Source organism: Protopterus annectens, chromosome 8.part0 (genome assembly GCF_019279795.1).
Source record: "Protopterus annectens isolate FY-2018-M chromosome 8.part0, PAN1.0, whole genome shotgun sequence".
In the NCBI taxonomy this organism is placed as follows: domain Eukaryota; kingdom Metazoa; phylum Chordata; order Ceratodontiformes; family Protopteridae; genus Protopterus; species Protopterus annectens.
In genome coordinates, this window is record NC_056741.1 from 267,151,098 (window position 1) to 267,172,810 (window position 21,713).

Consider the following 21,713-nt stretch of genomic DNA (forward strand, 5'->3'; position numbering starts at 1 on the left):
TCAGAGAAAAGTATGGGACAACACCCTTACCATTTATGCCTATCCCACCTTTGTGTTAAGGACAAATCCCCTAAATATGCACAATCAGTAGATTCTGCAAAAGCTTTTGACAGAGTCAACCAAAACTTTCTCTTCTTTTTACTTCTTCAATTTGGATTTCCACAAAAATATATAAAAATAGTCAAAATGCATTATAATAAAGCATTTACAACACTCTATATTAACAAGGAAGCATCAAACCCGATAAAAATTGTAAACAGCACCAGACAGGGCTGCCCACTCTCCCCATATTTGTTCAATCTCTATACAGAAGCACTATTATTATTAATCAGTCAAAGAACATATCACTATTTTATTTCAGTATCAAACATCCAAATAAAATACACAGCCTATGCTGACAATCGTAATATTCATTTTGAGTTCCCTAATACTGATCTTGGTAAAATCTTAGATCCTACACACCAATTTTCCAATGTATCAAATTATACAATTAATCCTAACAAATCAATTATATATCCATTAAATTTCCTAGGACATAAGGAATTTTAGTTTGCAGAGGCTAAAATCAAAGTAGAATACACTCTGAAATACTTAAGCGTATTCTTTGGACATACACAATCAGATATGATAAATATCTATAAAACTTACTCTAATACAGTTTGCAATATTAACATATGGGAAACACTTAAACTTTGTACCCTATGGAAAACTTCAGTCATCAAAATGAACATACTCCCTAAAATTTTATATCACCTGAATGCCACATTCACTAAAATTCCAATAACTTTTTTCAATAAGTTAAAAGTTCGATTTGCAAAATTCATTTGGTATCCAAAAAGCACTAGAATCAGCTACCATAAACTAATGCTTCCCAAAGAAAAAGGTGGACTAGGCCTCCCCGACTTTCAATTGTACCATGAAATCATTAGTGCCAGTCATATTATTCAAATAGCAAACAATGACCCACTGGGAAAAGATTGGAATCCACTATGGATTAAATTACTTCACCAAAATATAATATCATCTAAAATTAATCCTAGAGCTATTCCCTTCCTAAACCAAGAAACTCTCAAAACTTTAAAAATCCATCCAGTCTTAATAAATAAAAGTGAAATTTTCAAGAAACTGTTAACATCGCTAAAACTAAAAGACACTATCACTCTTTTACAACCAATACACAATAATCCTGATATAAAACTTACCAATTCCATGCTAAACTTAGACAATTATCCCTTAATAAAGAATCATACGATATGGGACTTTTACCAGTTACAAAACCTATCAATGGATGATATCAAGATCCTTCTAAAAGCAAATAATAAATACTGATTAATCTTCTTCTTCTTCTTCTTTTGGCTTTTTCCCGGTTAGGGGTCGCCACAGCGGATCACCTTGTCCGCACATTGAATGGCAGTGGAGTTTTACAGTGTCGAGTTGCCAGCCCGGCGCCCAACCTTCCACAGAAGGCACACTCACACGCACACCTAGGGCCAATTTAGAGTATCCAATCCACCTGCAGCATGTCTTTGGGATGTGGGAGGAAACCGGAGCACCCGGAGGAAACCCACGCGACCACAGGGAGGACATGCAGACTCCGCACAGAAGGCACCCGAGCCGAGGATCGAACCGGAGAACCTCTTGCTGTGAGGCGGCAATGCTAACCACTGCACCACCATGGCCGCCCAATAAATACTGATTAATAATTAAACAAATGTTATACTTAGTTAATAAACTAACTATAGACATCACAGTTAATGAGCAGGATATCAAATTAACACAGCAAATTCAAAAGATACTTTTATACAAGAAAACAATTCTCTCAAACACTTATAAATTAATAACTAAAATTAAATTTTAAGATAGAATTATTTTTTCAAAATATTGTGACATAAAAAGTAGCAACGTGACAGTAAATCAGAAGGAACTTGCTATTGTGAACACCATAAAATTAAGAAATTTTAAAACACTTATCTACACTCAGATCATGATTTTAATAATGCATATCACACACCTGTCCATCTTAATAGATTCAATCCATCTAGTTTACCATTTTGCCCATTTTGTCTCAACATAGAAGCTGGCATTATTCATATATTCTGGAGTTGCAAGATGGTCTATAAGTTGTAGTGCTCACTAAGATTTTTGCTAGAAAAAACAGGTTACTTGAAATTTACTCGGTCATGGAAAACAGCAATATTACATATCTTTTTGGGCAATATCAACAGTCTCACTAAGCACATTACAAAAACTCTATGTGCTCTATTAAAATCTTATATAGCTAAAAGCTGGTTGGACAGATCCAAACTTATGTGTACAGAGTTTAAAAACATAGGCAAACAACACATATTGGCTAAGAAACTTTATACAAAAAGTAAAAAAAAGCTAGCATACTACCAAAACTGTTGTAAAATCCTGATTGATATTTTAGCGTGAATGGTAAAATATGCTGTAGATACATAAAATCCTTAACTATATTCCCTAGTCAAAGGTAGAAACAATAAGAGTCAGGTGACAACTTGTGCACATATGTGTATATTATATAGGTAGTTTTAGTTTCTCTTTTCTTTTTTCTTTTCTTTGGATGTTGCTATGTGATGTTGAATTTCAAAATCAGTCCTTTGTATTGCAATTATGAGCAGACAATTTGTTACTGTGTATTCTTATCACAGTGTGTGTCACAACACAATCTCAATTATAAGATATTTCTTTACTGTAAATTCTATTCTAAATTTGGTACTTGCGTATTATCTCAACCACATCACAAACAAGTCACTTTTGTACAAAACGCAATTAACAGGTCACGGAAAACGTAAGTACCGACATTTGTAGTCATAAACACAGTGAAACAGAACTTTAAAAAACGTTTTGCCTGTGTAAAACTGCTTGTTAAAGAGAAAATCTTGATAGGAAAATGAGTGTATAAATCTAAAGCTCAGACCAAAAATATGAGGCAAAAAATCTGAACATTCTGCAAAAATCTGGATAGTTGTGAGACATGAGGCCCCCCACAAGTACCAGTCTCAAACTGTGAGCAGATTTAGTGGCATTGATATATTAATTTATTTTTATTAAGTACAATGAATGTCAGGATCATTACTTTCTACCTTCTGTCTCCAAAATGTAGAACAGTACTTCTTGTAATATGTTTAGAGCAAATGGGCACAACGCAGAGCACTCACCAGCGGCTTCAGCCCAGAAACTTAGCGAGTTGTTAAACGTTTATTCATATTTTAAACAAGTAGTTTTGATAAGTAAATACTGGGTCATATTAATTATGGGTATTTGATAACAAAATTCTTAATGACTGTGTGCATAAACCCTTTCGGGAGGAACGGACTATACTGAGTCTCAGAATAAGGATCGCTCTTTACAACAAGGTAAATGCTGCTAAACTGGTATAATTGCTGTCACTCACATGTTGTATACCTGTCAACTGTCCAGATTTTCACTTCATATTTTGGTCTGCTCTTCGTAAAATGTGTGTTTTTCTGGCAAATCGCTGACGATTTGAGTCATTAAATAATGATGCACATTTGAGTTACAGACTTTAAATCCTCCCCAAAATGCATGCTAATATAAAAACCTGTTATTCTGTTAGTTTTCCAGGTATATAAAGTCCATCTCCAAAATGTAGAACACTACTTCTTGTAGTATGGTTGGAGTAAATGGCCAAAATGTGGAGCACTCACCAGCGATTTCAGCCAGGAAGCTTAGCGACGTGTTAATTGCATGTTGTTTCTAAAGTGGTTGCGATAATACGTAGGTACCCTAAATTGTAGTATGTTGTATTAAAATGCTTTAATGTCCTGTTTAATTTGCTCATAATGTGTAAACAGATACATCAACAGTCTTGTTCTGTTTTCTTTTTCCTGTCTTGAATATTATGGAAAATAAATAAAAAGATATTTAAAAAAAAAAGAAGTTTCCCTAGTTAGCCTTTAGCTAGATATTGGTATATCTGTTCATTACTATGTTTACTATTGTATTTATATCTAATGTTTGCTGCAATATGCATTATTTGCTATTGTATGTATAGTCAATTGTTCATGTACTCTGCTGATCATTTATTGTTCTGTGGAGCTTTTCTCCCCAGGACTCCACTGAAAAAAGACCTGTGTCCATTTGGAATTTCCTGGTAAACAAATGTAAATAATAATAAATAAATAAATAGTGTCCTGGCCATGTTTTCCATTGTTAGTTTGAACACTAGCTTGACTTTTCACTGAGCAACTGACTTTTCCTAGTGGGATTACCCTTCTCAACATAACTATTACTCAATAAGGAAATAAAAAGATTTCCTCTCTTGCCACTGACAATGACAGTTAGATGGAGATTGCTTGCCACTCTCGGAAAACATCAACACAGAGAGTTTTCTTTTTGACAAATGATATGCCAGTGGAACAATACTGCTGGTTTTCTATTCTGCAAATATTAAATTGTTTTTTGTCATACTCCACTGACCATCAGCTCTGCCCCCAATTTGCTGTTCGGGTGGGAGCTCTATGGCTTATTTCTTCCTAAAATGAGTATCAGGCAAATGAAGAGTAGAGCCATCATACACATGGAGAGAAACCTTTTTTTCTCTTAGACCTACATGTTCCTTGCATTTGCCTGCAGCATCCAAGGAGCTTCTTCTTCTTCTTCTTCTTTCGGCTGCTCCCATTAGGGGTCGCCACAGCAGATCAACTGTTTCCATTTCTTCCTGTCCTCTGCATCTTGCTCTGTCACACCAACCACCTGCATATCCTCTCTCACCACATCCATAAACCTTATCTTAGGCCTCCCTCTTTTTCTGTTACCTGGCAGCTTCATCCTTAGCATCTTTTTCCCAATATACTCAGCATTCCTCCTCAGCACATGTCCAAATCAACGCAATCTTGCCTCTCTGGCTTTGTCTCCAAACCTTCCAACCTGGGCTGACCCTCTAATATACTTATTCCTAATCCTGTCCATACTCATCACACCCAGTGCAAATCTTAACATCATCATCTCTGCCACGTCAAGCTCTGACTCCTGCCTTTTTGTTAATGCCACTGTCTCCAACCCATATAACATAGGTGGTCTCACTACCCTCTTGTAGACCTTCCCTTTCACTCCTATGGGTACTCATCTGTCACAAATCACTCCTGACACTCTTCTCCACCCACTCCATCTTGCCTGCACTCTCTTCTTCAACTCTCTTTCACACTCACCATTACTCTGAACTGTTGATCCCAAGTACTTAAACTCAGCCACCTTCACCACCTCTACTCCCTGCATCCTCACCATTCCTCTATCCTCCCTCTCATTCACACACATATATTCCGTCTTAGTCCTGCTGACCTTCATTCCTCTTCTCTCTAGAGCATATTTCCACCTCTCCAGGGTCTCCTCCAACTGTTCCCTACTCTCACTACAGATGACAATGTCATCTGCAAACATCATAGTCCACGGGGACTCCTGTCTGATCTCGTCTGTCAACCTGTCCATCACCATTGCAAATAAGAAAGGGCTCAGAGCTGATCCTTGATGTAATCCCACCTCCACCTTAAATGCATCTGTCACACCCACCCCAGACCTCACCACTGTCACACTACCCTCATACATATCCTGTACCACTCTTACATACTTCTCTGACACTCCCGACTTCCTCATACAGTACCACAACTCCTCTCTAGGCACCCTGTCATATGCTTTCTCTAAATCCACAAAGACACAATGCAACTCCTTCTGACCTTCTCTGTACTTCTCCATCAACACTTTCAGAGCAAACATCGCATCTGTAGTGCTCTTTCCTGACATGAAACCATACTGCTGATCACTAATCATCACCTCCCTTCTTAACCTAGCTTCCACTACTCTTTCCCATAACTTCATGCTGTGACTGATCAGTTTAATCCCTCTGTAGTTACTACAGCTCTGCATATCACCCTTATTCTTAAAAATCGGTACCAAAACACTTTTTCTCCATTCCTCAGGCATCCTCTCACTTTCCAAGATTTCATTAAACAATCTAGTTAAAAACTCTACTGCCATTTCACCTAAACACCTCCATGCTTCCACAGGTATGTCATCTGGACCAGCAGCCTTTCCGTTCTTCATCCTCTTCATAGCTATCCTTACTTCCTTCTTGCTAATCCGCTGAACTTCATGATTCACTATCCGCACATCATCCAACCTTCTCTCCCTCTCATTTTCTTCATTCATCAACCCCTCAAAGTACTCTTTCCATCTCCTCAACACACTCTCCTCACTTGTGAGTATGTTTCCCTCATTATCCTTTATCACCTTTACCTACTGCACATATTTCCTAGCTCAGTCCCTCTGTCTAGCCAATCGGTACAGGTCCTTTCCTCCCTCCTTAGTGTCCAACCTTTTATACAACTCTTCATACGCCTTATCCTTAGCCTTCACCACCTCTCTCTTTGCCATCTCCTTATACTCTTGTCTACTTTCATTCATCTCTTTGACAATCCCACTTCTTCTTCGCCAACCTCTTTCTCTGTATACTCTCCTGTACTTCTTCATTCCACCACCAGGTCTCCTTGTCCTCCTTCCTCTTTACAGATGTCACACCAAGCACCTTTCTAGCCATCTCTCTTACTGGCTCTGCTGCAGTTACCCAGCTATTCGGTAACTCTTCACTGCCAGCCAGTGCCTGTCTTAACTCTTCCCTGAACATCACCTCACAATTACCCTTTTTCAGTTTCCACCATTTGATCCTTGGTGCTGTCCTCACACTCATCCTCCTCTTCTTGATCACCAATGTCATCCTACAAACTACCATCCTATGCTGCCTAACTACACTTTCCCCTGCCACCACTTTACAGTCTCCAAGCTCCTTCAGACTGGCTCTTATAAGATATAGGATGTGGTGTGTAATTAGCATAGCAATGTATATGCCTGACTCCTACATGCCCATTTCTGTGAGCACACATTCAAACAACCCCAAACCCCTTGCTGACAGCACCTTGCTGTAACCACTACTATCTACCAGTGATTTTATGACCAAGCTTTTGCTCAGGTATATGCCTCCAGTTCCTCCCTCCTGAAGCAGGCAAGTGGCTATGCCCCTTCCTTCCTTCCTTCCTTCCTGTGTCACCCCATCTGGCCTCTCTCCAGTTTTGAAGTTACTCCTTAATACCTGATCCCCTGAATCACAGTCAGGGCTTCATCCCTAAGCACCATAGTGCTGTATGTTCTGCGGTGTAAGTGAATAACTAAACCAGTCCAGTGACAGTCATTTTTTTCAGTAGGTTCTGTTATTAAAAAAAATGAAAAATTTTTTTTAGATCCTTGTACTTTCTGATCTAATATTTTAGTTAAACTTTTCTATCTACTCAATTGTGTGGCTTCACTTAGGAGGCAGAGGTCTGAGTAAGACAAAAAATCTTTACCCAGATTTCTATATCTAATGACAGAGCAAGACAACTTCTGGAAGCAATACTATCTGAGTAGAACACATGATGATGCCAGGTTTAAAAAATTTACAAAGTGAGTTAAATCAATAATAATATCTACAATAAAAATTATTTTCTTTTAGGTTTCTAGTTTATAGGTATGTACTAGGCTAGCTGCCCTTGTGAGCAATTTTAAGCCTAGCCATTTTACCTTCTGGTGCTTGAATTGACCTTTCCTATTTGGTTTTTGATCGTCCTTAACCATCTCATGGCTATTAACTGGATGATACCCCTATTGAGAATAACTGGAATCACACCATAGATAATTTGAAAGTACCCGTGCATGGCATAATGCATTTAGATTATACATCTGTCCATTAGTGATACAGGGGGCAGTCCTGGGGTAAATTTTTTTATTACCCATCCATAGAGCCAAATTATGCTTGAATACAGACAGGGATGAGCACTGTTTTACATAGATGGAGAGTCTATTCCAGAGTAGTGGTATCTTCTGTGAGATAAAACTGTCCTGACAAACATTCTTTTGGTGATGCAAAAGATGTTTAATGCCATTTGATTTGCTGACTGGGTCGGAAGATGCCTTGTATGACAGACACTGGTCACCTCTTAGTAGTTTGTAGGATAACAAGTATAGTGACAGGACTATGAGTCAGTCCATGTAGTACATATTGTTTAGGCCTTGTATCCTTTTTATAAAGCATCTCTGTAGGCATTCCATTTGTTGTGTATATCTGGAAAGATACCTGCCAAAGGGGGCGTTATACTCAATAACTGGCCTGAAGAGGGCTGAGTAAAGGGGGACAATGATATCTCTAAATCTAGATGCAGTCCCTTTCTTTAAATGTTGTGCAATATAGAACTTTCTTAGTCGAAAGATAGGTCACTGTCCACATGGGTTCAGAGATCTGGAATAACTGGGTCAGTTCTGAGGGGTGTATTGGGCTTGTTTAAACAATCTTATCTTGGTTTGTCATTTACTATGAAGTTGACTGGTAAGAGAAGTTTCTTTTGAATTTATATTTTATTTTTACCACTGTTTTTCACATTTGTATGAAGTAAGGGATAGCTTGCAGACAATAAGATTTACTTATTTATATTTTGTTGGTTTACCTTTGATTTTCCCTGTTGGTTGTTATAATAGGATAAGTTTTAGACAAGCAAGCTCTAGCCATCCCAAGGGGCCTAGTCAGCTATAAAGTCACACAGACTGTAGAGAGGACAATCCAGAGCTCATCTAAACAATCCTGTCTTGGTTTGTGATTTACTGTGGAGTTGACTGGTAAGAGAAGTTTTATTTGAATTTATATTTTATTTTTACCTCTGTTTTTCACTGTTTGTAAGAAGGAAGAGATAGCTTGTAGACAAGATTTACTTTGATTTATATTTTGTTTTTTACCTTTAATTTTCACTGTTGATTGTTAGAAAAGGATAGGTTTTAGACAGGCAAGCTCTAGCCATACTAAGGGCCCTAGTCATCTATAAAGTCACATAGTCTGCAGAGAGGGCAACCAAGAGCTTATCTAAACAATCCTATCATGGTTTGTGATTTATTGATCTTTACTATTAGAAAGAAGTGTGACTGCGAGCGATACTGAGCAGAAGCTACTGCACATGACGTAAAGCTTTTGTCTGACTTTCAGAACTTGTACGGTCAGAGCAACAACTTTACTGTAATATTTAGTTGCATATTGCTTGTGTGATTTTTCTCAAATAGAACCCATTTAGGAAATGATGTGTCTATTGCCTGTAAAGGTCATTCAACCCCTATGGAACAAGATGATGCCCCTGGCAACCTTAGAATCCTGGATGCAAGTATTCGGCAATGTGAGGATTCAGAGTATTTAGAAGGAAACAAAAAAAGAAAAGAAGGAAGAAGATCACAATAAACAACAAGGAAGAAAAATAAAATGGTAAGTGTAAAGTAAAGAGAATATGTACTAAAAATGACACTGCTTTATTATGTAACAGACAGACTACAGGGAATGATAACATTTTTTCTATCAGAAAACCTTCATGCTACAGGAAAAGGGAAGGTAGAAAAAAGAGGCAAGGGGCAGCTGAAAAGGAAGAAATCAAAACTGAACGTGGAAGAATTGAAGAACGTTTCTGTAAGAAAAAAGAAGATAAAGACATATGTTGACTACATGGCTCAAGCTGTGGATGTACAAAGCCAGCTGGATGAGAACTGTATGCTTCAATTTGAATATGCAATGAAAACAGTGGGATTAGTGACTAATGGTGATGACGATCATTCCTTTGTAACAACTGATAGAGCAGATATTACTGAATTAGAAGTTGAAGACTCTTCATATCTGGTCAGGAAACATATTCTTGTAACTGGAAATTCTATTATTAGAGGAACTGATGCTTACATTTGCAGAAAAGGTAATGAACATTGAATAGTGTTATGCTTGCTAGGAGCAAAAATAGAAGATGGGAGACAAGCCTTGAACGCCTTAATGTAAGGAAGTACGGATCTGTTTTCATTCATGTCAGTACAAATGATCTCATCTGCAAAGACTTTCTGACTGTTAGTAGGGAACTTACAGCCATCTTAGATACTTTAACTTGTACTGGTGTTAGGATGTATTTTTCACTATTCACATATAGAAAGGAGAGTCAGGTCACCATGGGTGAAAAGATTATTTGGGTAAATATCTACATGGAAAAAATGTTCTGTTTTAAAAAAATGAAAATGTGAAGAGCATCCAAGCCTAGTTTTGGGCACATATGTGTTCAGACAGGATGGCGTGCATTTGTCAAGACCAGGGAAGAAAATTTTTGCAGCAGATATTTTGCATTATTTGACAAACACTAGGCAGGATTTTTGCCAGGTCAAAAATTTAACAGTTCACAGACAACAACATTTGATGCATCTCTGATGGTTGTTAATGCTAGGATGTTTTCTTAATTGGAAAAGTTGCTACATTTACAGAAGATTGATGTTATTGTTTGTGAAACATGGTTAAAGAACAATGACTGGAAACCAGTTCTGTCGCGGTATAAATGTTTTTAATGTAACGGACATTCTAATAGAAAATCAGGTGGAGCTGTTATGATAGGGATTAAAGACAGTTATGAGACCTTTGATTTTTACATGTTCAGTGATAACACCAATACTATAGCTTGTGTAACTGTGACAATCAAGATAACCCTAGAACATATAACAATTGTTGAAGTGTATAGACCACCAAAGTCAACTGCTGATGACCTAGAGGAATTCATACATTTCTTGCATAAAACACAGGAGGGAAGAATAATGTTAACTGGGGACTTACATTTACCAGAAACAGACTGGAATAATATTGATTCAACAACATTAGCAAGGAAATTATTCATGACATATGTTCAAGAACAACAATTTCTTCAGATTGTAAATAAACATGCCAGGGAAAGGAACATACTTGACATTGTTTAGGTTCCCAAAGAAATTACTTTCACTTCCGGTCAAGTTTTACCACCATTGATGTGCAGTGATCATGGGGTTATAAGGCTTAATTTGTTGCTAGAAAATTCTGCCAAACTGAAATCTAAACCAATGCACAGAAGAGTAATTACAGATTATATGGAAGCAAAACAGTCACAATGTAAAACTAACTAGAGTAATATGTTCTGTGGAAGAACTGCAGATGGAATGTGAAAAGTTTTGAAAGGCAAATTGTTTGAGTGCAAAATATGAAAAAACTGTTTAACATCAGGATCTAAGCATACAACATCAGGGGGATATATTTCCATGAAAATATGATACCTGATTAAGGTGAGAGACAATAAAAATAAGAAATGGAAGAGAGGACAAACTACACCTTTGAAAACTGAAATAAGCAAGCTGTGCAAACATCTTAAGCATAGTGTGAGACAAGATCAAGAAAAATTTACAGAAAATTTATATAAAGATATTGAGCATAATAGCAAACCTTTTTATAGATACACAAGATGTGAAAGGAGTGTATATATATATATATATATATATATATATATATATATATATATATATATACAAACTGATAAACTGTGTATAGATTCTAAAATCTATTCTCAGACACAATAGATTATAGACATATTTACAAAATCTTAAGCAAAACTGTTTGGCTCCACAAAAGGAGTGATAAGTCATTCTAGTAACATCCAGGTAACCTCAGATAGTGAAATAAAATTAGATTTTATTGAAAAAGAACTGCGCAAACTGGATCCAAACAAAGCACAGGGAGGAGACTGAATTGATAATAATGACCTGAGATCACTTCAGCAAGGACTTACAGTATTATTAATATCTATTATTTACTGGGTTGTATAAATATGGGGAGAGTCCTCAAGATTGAAGGCATGCACTTATTAAACCTGTCTTTAAGGGAAAGGGGAGTAGGACAAACCCAGAGTCATACAGACCCTTAAGTCTACTTTCATGTTGTGGAAAAATAATGAAGAAGGCAATACTGGATAAGTTATTGTCAGAATCGGATAGGTTGAGACCATATATCGGCATACATATGTTGAAAATTGATCTATTGCCACCTGGAACATGATGTTCTATAACAGTATAACAGCTATGAATGAAAAATTGTGCTGTGATGTAATTTATGTAGATTTAACTTGAGCATTTGACAGGGTCAAACAGAAAACACTGATCAATAAATCAGAACAACTAGGTATTGATGTACTCTTGATAAGATGGATAGCTGCATGGCTTACAAATAGCACATGGCAAGTAACATGCAGAAATTGGACATGTGATACTCTTGGTTACAGTCAGGGTGTCCCACAGGGCTCTGTCCTAGGCCCTTACTTGTTTAGATTTTATCTTTCAGTCCTAACATTTTTCATCTGAGGTGTTTTACAGTCTATATGCAGATGACCTGAAATTGGGTAAACTGATTATGTGTGTTGCAGATAAGGCATGTTTCCAAAATAACTTGACTAAATTGACCATTTGGGCACAGGAGAGTAATATACTGATAAATACATAAACAAAACTAAGCATATGAGATTTGGGAGACATAACACGAAAGGTGAATATTTAATACAGCACACATTGAAACTGTAGATTCATTTAAGGACCTGGGTATATATGTAGATTCAGCTTTGAGTTTTTCTGATCATATCAACCAAATGGTTAATGACAGTTATAGAACTATAGGTTGTATAAAAAGATTTGTAATGTCTAGGAAATCAGAAATGATGAAGTCTTTGTTTGTTGATTACATTAGACCCAGACTTGAGTATGGAATAACAATATGGAAATCTTATAAGAAAACAAGCATAATTAACAGGAAAGAGTACAGTGGAAATATACTAAGGCATCAATGGATGTGAAAATCTAAATTATTATGAAAGACTAAGCTATCTGAACTTGTACAGTGTATCTTACAGATATCTAAGAGGAGATCTTATTCAGGTATATAAAGCATTTAGAGACAACAACCTCTATGCATTTCTGGGGTTATTGAAAACTAGTAGAGAATCATCAGACAACCCATGAAGAAGATTCTTTAGGAATGAGAAGTGTGCTAATTGGTTCTCTGAGAGATCAGCTGATGCATGGAACAGACTACCAGATTACATTAAAGCAGCTACTAATTTAGGTACTTTTTAAAAACAGCCTGGACACTTATTATGAGAACAAGTGCCTTGGTATATTGGCAGGCTAGAAGAGCATTAATGCCCATGCTTGAAATATTTGCATGTATGTATGCTTGTATTGTCAATGTTGCATAGATAACTTCACAAAGGATATGACAATGCATTTTTTTTACATTTGTTTCAGTCTGTGCATCAGGTTGGGGCATACCTTCATGCAGGATGGCTAAGTCATTTGGGGATTCAGTGACTGTGCCCAGCCTACAGTCAAATACAGACTTAATAAGACAAAGCCTTTGGTATTGACTTTTATTCAGAGAAGTAGATTCCAAACAGATGAGGTCTTAGCACCTCTTTGTGGAAGTAGCTTAATTTATTCCAATCTTCTACATCCTATCTGTGAGCCAGCTAGCAATCCAGCTGGTGATTCCCAGTTTATTTAGCTTTTCTACAATGCCTAAGTGGGGGATTGTGTCAAAAACCTTGGCCAGGTCAAACTATACATTGTGTACCATTTTACCTTCATTCACTGCTTTGGTGATCTTTGATTGAGTAAGCATGGCCTGCAGTTGATGAATTCAGACTGAGACAGGTTCATTGGTTGGTGGTTCCCTATGTCCTTTTTGATTATTTCATAATAAGTCTTTTTATGGTTTTGCATATGAAGCTGGTCAAACTTCTGGGTTTGCAATTGCCTGGGTCAGTGGATGGTTCTCCCTTATGCAAGGAAATGACTGTAGCTGTTCTCCATTTGCTTGGTACAAAACCTGCATGGAGGCTGAGCTTAAACAGTGTTGTTGGAGGGTGGTGGCTACATCATACTTGGCATTTAAGATGCATTTAGGGATTTTGTCAGGACCCATTGACAAGGCATATTTAGCTTTTGATGGTACTTTTAAGACTTGCATTTGAATTATATATAGAGGTGAGTTGGCTTCAGGTATATCTTGCAGGATAGACAGACGGTAGACAGGGGCAATGTTTAAGATTAATTTATAGGCCAGTATGTTCACTATATCTTAAGCCTAAGTGTAGGTAACATTGTTCACAATCAACAAAGGGCATTGCTGGGTTGTGCTTTAGAGATTACGAACATAAATGAAAAAGGCCTTGTGATTGTCTTTGGAATGGAGGACTATTTTGGCATCAAACTTGGCTTTAGTAGATTTTATTAAGATCATGGGTTGTTTGTTTATTTCAGTGACAAGGGCTCTATCATTCCAGGAATTCTTCTTCTTACTTTTGGTTAAATTTCTCTTCCTGTTATTAAAAAAAAATCTGACATTACAATCCTAGGTAATTCTTCAACAGCATCAGTCAGCTGATCAGTCTTGGTACATCCAGTGAATTTAAACTTTCGCTATCAGATATGTATATAAAATGAGTATATGGCTAGGCATCTTATGGTCCCACTGATCACCTGCCTAGTATGTTCCTATGTGTCACTTCTCTATTAATACTTTCTACATCACATATCAGTTAACAGTTTATTTCATTTTCAGGTCACAGCAAACTTTTCTAATCAGGCTTGGAAACATCTGAACAAATTTAAACTTAATACACCTGTGGTGATAAACCAACATGCTATCAGAGTATATTATACTAGCTGTTAGCATCACATCATTTTCAGCCTCTCTGCCTTTTTGCTGCTCAAGTTCAAGAAATGCATTCAGGAACATTGCAAATCAGCTGGTAGTAATTGTCCCTCTTCACAAAAGTAGATCCTTCTGCATATGTAGTACATTTTGCTTGTTAGTATTCTTATCATTTCTGTCAAAGGAAAGTGCATTTATTTTTGGTTTATCCAGCAAACACTGCTTATAAAGCTCTTAATGACTTCCAGAATTATATCTGTATCCATAGTGCCAGAGCCAAATCAGGGTCAAATGGGGCCAAGGCAGGATAACGGACAAGGTCCCCCCCCCCCATAGCCATTCCAGTGTCCCATTATTTTGTTCTCTCTCTGTCCAATTATTATAAACACTGTTAAAACCTGCCAATGCATATTACTTTCTTCTTTACTTTTACAATGATTCAAGAGTTTTGGATTTATTTTAAAACTTTTGTTTCAAAGTTCATAGCACAAACACTGATGGCTATTTGCACATATTGTCTCACATTTAAAGCAGACTCAGCATGAGTAACAACAAACGTATCTTCTGTTGTAACTCATATTCATTGAAAAATGCATCTGGCCAGTGGTGGATTTAGTATACATTGGGCCCTGGGCTGATTTCAAACCATGGGTGTCCAGCCCACATTTTTAAGACTATAAATTAATATATGCATTCTTTGAGTCACCTGATTGTGTTAAATTATATTTAGTTTACTTCAGCAATATTTGTTAGAGTGTCTTTTAAATTTCTAGTTTTGAACATGTTTTCCAGTAAGTAAGAAGTGAAACAGAAAGTAGGAACCAATAATGCCAAAAGTACCCATTTATGAACATTTCAATCATAAAAGAAAACTCAGACCATTCTCATTATAATCTACTATCACTACTCAAAAAATATGGCCAGTTTATTGACTGCATATATACATCACATGTCTGATTGTGATAAAACAACTACAGTAAAGTACTCCAATTTGCTTTACACAAATGCGCAACAGCCCTGGAAAGACTGATTAAAGACATTTTAACTCTATCAGCACAGCAGGTTCAGTCATTTTTATCCACAGGCATCCGTGAATCCCAGCAATTACAGCTACATTGTTGACTGCATCCTTCTCAGCTGTCTGTGTCAAAAAATTGACAACAATAATTATCAAAGTTTTAAATATTTCAAATTTTCTTCACACAAGCACAGTAGCCAAAGCACTCTAACTTAATGCATGTGCACACACACACACACACACACACACACACACACACACACACACACACACACACACACACACACACACACACACACACACGCATGCACGCGCATGCACACACACACACACACACACACACACACACACACACACACACACACACACACACACACACACACACACACACACACGCATGCACACGCACACACACACACACACACACACACACACACACACACACACACACACACACACGCTAGTCCTGTAAACTCACATTAAAGACTGTTTAAGAATGATAAGGTGCTTTCATCCACAGAAACCCATTCCATCTGGAGTCATGGCCACTTTGATGACTGTGCACCCCTTATTGTTATGAAGAAATAAATTATGTGTACTTTATTGGTGGCTATGGATGAACTACATCAATGTGCATTAACATCACTTGTATCAGTATGCAGTAACCAGCCATGTGTAGCACAATGTGAATAGAAGAGTATTTATGAGAGCATAAGTTAAGTTGATATACTTGATCTCTGCAGAGGTAAAAGTTATCTGAATTATTCTACATTAAAGAGAACTAAAACTAATAGGTTCAAAGGTAGGTACTAGTCTAGCTGCCCTTGTGGGCTTTTTAATATGGCCAATTTCCCTTTTCCTGCTCAAAATAACCCATGCCATTTGATTATAGGGTGATCTTATGCATCCCATGGTTGATAATTTTAAATTACCCTAATGAAAATAACTGGGGTTATACTATAGACAACTTCAGAGGACCCATGCATGGGATAAAGCACCTCTGTCCATTATTATTACCTGGGGCATTCTTGGCTTAAATCTTCTACTTCCCAATCATAGATGTAAGTTGCAGGTGAATATGGATAGGGATGAACTTTGTTTTATGTGGATGGGGAGTCTGTAGCAGAGCAGCTAGTCTATCTGATTCTGGACTAGCTTCAATGCCCTTATTCTGGTTAAGAGGTTACCTGAATTAGAAAAGATTCCACTGCAGAAATGAATTATTAGTTTTATTGCTGGTTCTCTATCAGGTCACCCATTGTCAGTTATGAGAATTCTAATTTTCAAATGATTTGTGAATAAAAAGCTTGAATCTTACTGCTCAGAAAATCTCATCTAGCATGCATATGACTGTGTTAGCTTACATTCTGCACTGAATATAACTGATGTTACAGGCAGTCTTCAACTCGGCTACAATCAGCCATAGAAATGGTTAAATAACGCTGAGCTTCTTTTGAGTACTGCAAAAGCTAAGACTATTATATTGTCTGCTAAAAAAAGTGCCTCTCTAAATAATATAGTTTTTAAAATATCATCCTAGGAAAACAGCTGACTTGAGATTGTCAGTTCCATAAAGATGGTTGGAGATACAATTGCTCAAACTCAATAAAAAAAAAATAAATAATAATCTGCATGCTATATACCCCATTAAACTCAGTCCAAAACTCATGATACTTTTACTAGATCAGACACTTCATTACTGACTGTCATACCTCTCAAACTTTCAGTGCAAGAAATCTGGACAAAACCAGAAAAAAATAGGGGGAACAAAGGCTGAGAAATAGGGACAGACTTTAAATATTGCTCCTATAAACTTATAAAGTTGCTAGAATAACATATTTTGCATACTTATGTATTTTTTGAAGGATATAAAGTCTGAAACTCAAATGTCTGTCATTATTTAGTGTTATTTAGCGACTTCAGTTTTCAATGATTTTTCTAGAAAACTACAAATTTTATGAGGAATAGACCATAAATATGAGGCAAAAGTGTGGACATTTTGTGAAAATCTATACAGCTGAGAGGTATGCACTGCACTGCTGACACAATGATAGGTATATCTGTTCTTCAATTTACTCTGTGTTGTGGGAATATCAATCAACCTTCTATAAGCTCAGGTGACCAAAAATGAACAAGTCTGCAACTATATTGTTAAATTTCTCTCAGGTCACCCCCACCCCCAACCAAAAAAGAAAGAAAAATAAAGAGTTTGTGTTTCTCTTAGATCCTTGAAATGGCTTTATTTGAAACAAAAATCAACCACAGACACATCTAGAGCTAGCCCGTTCTGTTCAGCATACCCCATATAAATGCTCCATCCAGTCATCACTGGTCATATGGCAAATGGCAGCACAAACTCTTTATTCAAGTGGTTTACTCCTTATCCAGATGATGTTGTCATATAATCAGTTTACATAGTATATCTTTTTTGTTAAATTAGCTTAAAAACTGTGCAATAATCTCCCTCTGATAACTAAACTAGTCTCACACTTCCCTACAGAAAAACAATTTCTGAGGATCTATTTTCCAGCTGGCTATGTAAGTGCATCAGTTAAGGCACCAAATTTATCTAAGCAGCGTATTATTAAAATCTAACATGCTTCTTGCAAATGCATCCATCAAATTAGCTGATTATGATTTACAGCAAACATTAAAGGTTACATTTCTGAATTTTATTCTACAGCCATCAATCATTTAACAAATGTTGCTATTATATTGATCAATGAAACCTACTTGCATTGCTGGACAAAAGCTATAAGTATGATATATGTTAATATAGCAATAACCCACGCATGGGTGTGGGTAATGCTGGATTTACCCATGGTTGGTGTGATTTGGTCATGAGGGTGAAGCCCGATTGGCCAAACAAAGCCAAAGTGGGTAAATCCAGCATTACCCACACCCAAGAGTGGGTTATTGCTATTATACAATGACATTATTTAAGAAAAAAAAATATTTTTCTTAAATAATGGCATTATATAATGCCTCCTTGCTGCCCTTCCGCAGCTGTCTGGTATTCTGCGGCAGTTCTGATGTACTGCGCATGCGTAAGCCTACGCAGTACATCAGAGCTGTGGGCAAAAGCAATGGAGAAAGCAAAATCTCTGTTGCTTTTTACAAACTGTCTCGCTATGTTAAATGGGTTTAACATAGCGAGACAGCTTTAAAAAAAGCAATGGATCTCCATTGCTTTTTAAAGCTGTCTCGCTATGTTAAACCCATTTAACATAGCGAGACAGTTTTGAAAAAAGCAACAGAGAAAGCAAGATCTTCCTTGCTTTTTGCAAACTGTCTCGCTATCTTAAAGGAGTTTAACATAGCGAGACAGCTTTAAAAAAAGCAATGGAGAATCTCCGTTGCTTTTTTTAAAGCTGTCTCGCTATGTTAAACTCGTTTAACATAGCGAGACAGTGTGAATCAATGGAGATCTTGTGTTCTCAGTTGCTGTAAAAAAAGAGTTATAGTACTGGAAAAAGTCCGGGCGACCGGACCATTTTCCATTACTATAACTCTGATTTACAATGTGCACACTGACCAATCAATGTGCACGTTTTTGAATATTAATGGGGGGGTCATTGTATAATATAGCAATAACCCACACCTGGGTGTGGGTAATGCTGGATTTACCCACAGTTGGTGTGGTTTGGTCACTAGGGTGAAGGCCGAGTGGCCAAACAAAGCCAACCTTGGGTAAATCCAGCATTGCCCACACCCAGGCGTGGGTTATTGCTATTATACAATGACATTGTTTAAGAAAAAAAAAAATTACTTTTCTTAAATAATGGCATTGTATAATGCCTCATTGCTGCCCTTCCACAGCTGTCTGGTATTCTGTGGCAGTTCTAATGTACTGCGCATGCGTATGCCTATGCAGTATATTAGAGCTCTGGGCAAAAGCAACGGACAAAGCAAGATCTCTGTTGCTTTTTACAAACTGTTTTGCTATGTTAAATGGGTTTAACATAGCAAGACAGCTTTAAAAAAAGCAACGCAGAATCTCCGTTGCTTTTTTTAAAGCTGTCTCACTATGTTAAACTCGTTTAACATAGCGAGACAGTGTGAAGCAATGGAGATCTTGCATTCTGCGTTGCTGTAAAAAAAGAGTTATAGTAATTGAAAAAGTCCAGGCGACCAGACCTTTTTTCATTACTATAACTCTGATTTACAACGTGCATGCTGACCAATCAGCGTGCACGTTTTTGAATATTAATGGGGGGGGTGTTGTATAATTGTTTATATGTAGCTAAACATGTATTATCTTACCTGAATATTGTGGGGTGGAGCATGTTCTCTGAACTTCAGATATGTTATGATTCATATTTTGCTTTGTATGTTTACAGTATCCACTTGCTTATAATATATTATTTTATAAACGAGCTGTTTAAATTCTGCAGTGATTATGTCTGTAATAATTATGTGGAACTTTTCTCTTCAGTTGTCTGTTGGAAAATTTGTTCCGCTAAGTTAGTTCTTCCCATAAACAAGTGAAAATCAATCAGTTAATAAAAGCAAAGGGTGGGTGTCTTTGTATACAGTAAAAGTGAGACAGCAGTCTATATGATTTCTGTCTTATTTCACATCAGATGTTACATTTGCCTTTTAAACTACATTTTGAGGCACTCTAAGAACATAAGGTACAGACAGAATGGTGAATGCCCTACAGAATCTGAGCCTCTCATCATGATGGGTTATAGAGCAGGTGGAAAACTCTGAATAATTCTAATGGCTCTGGTTGCTGTCTCTGACAGTCAGACTTGCCAAAAGAATAGGTGCAGCCATTGAGCTCCGACAGGTAATCTAGACTAGTAAGTGAGCAGTTGGGATGGGGTGCACTGCATCACACGATGGCTATTGAAGTGGAAGACCAGTTTTGGTTCCTCTTCTTGCACATGGAGTTTAACCTACTGGGGGAATTACAGAGAAGTATGACAAGCAGAGTCCAGGGAATATAAGTAAGGAAGCAGTCAGCATCAAATGGCAGTGTGGGAACTTTCTACATTTTTACACAGGTAAAAGGAAAATGATTGCTGGAAAAAAGAAAGCAAGCATAAAAAAAATTTGATCAATTTACTGGTATCAGCCAGGTCAGCACTGAAAACTCAGTCAAAAGAAATGATACATTTGTAATGGGAAGATGTACTAAAGTACAAAGTAGATAGAAAGGTCAGGAACAGATATAGGGAACACACTGTGTTAGAAAAGAGTGACTTAGGGGTCTACTGAATAATAACTGCAAGAACTTATGGGGTGTTTAAAACATGTTAGACAAGTCTTATCAGACAAAGGAGTCAAAATGATAAAAAGTATTATGAAAAAGCAGCTCAAAATCCTTGGGTAGCACAGTGGTACAGCGGTTAACATTGTTGCCTCACAGCAAGAGGTTCTCCAGTTGGATTCTAAACTGGGGTGCTTCTGTGTGGAGTCTACATGGCTTTTCTGCATCACATGGGTTTCCTCGGGTCTATATTAGAACACCGAACTTTCAAAATTTCGAGTGTTCTAATATCGAACCCTATTAATCGAAAATTTAAAACATCGAACATACAGAACAGCGAATTTTTTTCCAAAACACATACACACAACACAAGCACACCAAACAAACAGCAATTCACACACATACACCTAAACTCTTACACCTAACCCTACAGTAAACTATACATACACCACTAACTATCCACTTACCTTAACCAAAACCCTAAGGTCCGTCACTATCGCACAGTCACCTTACCCGCGCCCTAACCCTAACTCACCTACCCCACCCTAACCCTCACGTCCACACAGTTGCACACTTACCTGACTCGCGCCCTAACCCTAACTCACCTAACCTGCCCTAACCCTCACATCCACACAATCGCACACTTACCTGAACCGACTCGTAACTTTCCACCACAGCACTGAAAATACCGAAGCAACAGAAATGGACAACCAAATTCTTTCCCTAGGAAAAAATTCAGTTTTCTGTTTCTTTGATATTTTCAGCATTTGCTGAAAATGGGTCGATATTAGAACACTCGAAATTTTGAAAGTTCGGTGTTCTAATATAGACCAGTTTCCTCTGGGTACTCTGGTTTCCTCCCACATTCCAAAGATATGTGTTTAGAACATTTCTCCCTGGGCCTCCGCTGA